We start from the raw sequence: 1,003 nt of genomic DNA on the forward strand, positions 1-1,003 counted from the left end.
GGAGATAACATCCAACACACTACAATCCTTTGAGGGTTTTAGGGCATCGTCCCGATACCCTAGCTATGCACAACATTGGCTCAGTAACCCGTACTGGTGTCTAAGGTACGACTAGATACTCAACTTGCACCTTGTGACAGTGTTTAGAACACGTTTCTATACATTTTTCATTTTTGTGTCACGACACCATACCCTCTTACTATAGCCAACGAACAACATCACCTTACCACAAGTGACCATTTTTATCCGTCCCTACATTAAACGACTTTGACACATTTTTCTCCTATACCTCCATACAAGTCTGAGGGCCGGGTGAATTTTCGCTTTTTACCTTTGGACATGTCGGTCACCCTTACTTTTCCCCATACATATGAGCCAAGCAGAGGCTCATTTACCCGAACTGGTGTCTAAGGTACGACTAGATACTCGATTTGCACCTTGTGACAGTGTTTAGAACACGTTCCCATACATTTTTCATTTTTGTGTCACGACACCATACCCTCTTACTATAGCCAATGAACAACATCACTTTACCACAAGTGACCATTTTTATCCATCCCAAAATTAAACGACCTCGGAATTTTTTTCTCCTACATCGCCATACAACTTTGAGGGTCGGGTGACTTTTGCTATTTACCGTCGGAGTTCACTTTTCATGCTTAAAAATGCATCCTGACACAGTTTTACTCAAAGTTAGAGTCAAAAAAATTTTTGTCAAAAAATCTTCCGTCGGTTATACCGGTACCCATGTCTCATAACTTGTACCAAGTTGTGAAGGGTAAATTTTGACAAAAATCCAAAAAAATCATTAAAAAGTCGCTATTGCTTATTGCATTCAGCATCGTTAGACGACTCTTATATGCCTTGGATGACCACTGTCTGATGATTATTTTAGCTTTTATGCCAAAATTTTGATTTCGTGTCTTACGTCCCTACATTAGACGACCTTGGATTTTCGTCTCCTGCACCGCCATGCAACTTTGATGGTCGGGTAACTTTCACT

Source organism: Anopheles maculipalpis (assembly GCF_943734695.1).
Source record: "Anopheles maculipalpis chromosome X unlocalized genomic scaffold, idAnoMacuDA_375_x X_unloc_20, whole genome shotgun sequence".
NCBI lineage: Eukaryota > Metazoa > Arthropoda > Insecta > Diptera > Culicidae > Anopheles > Anopheles maculipalpis.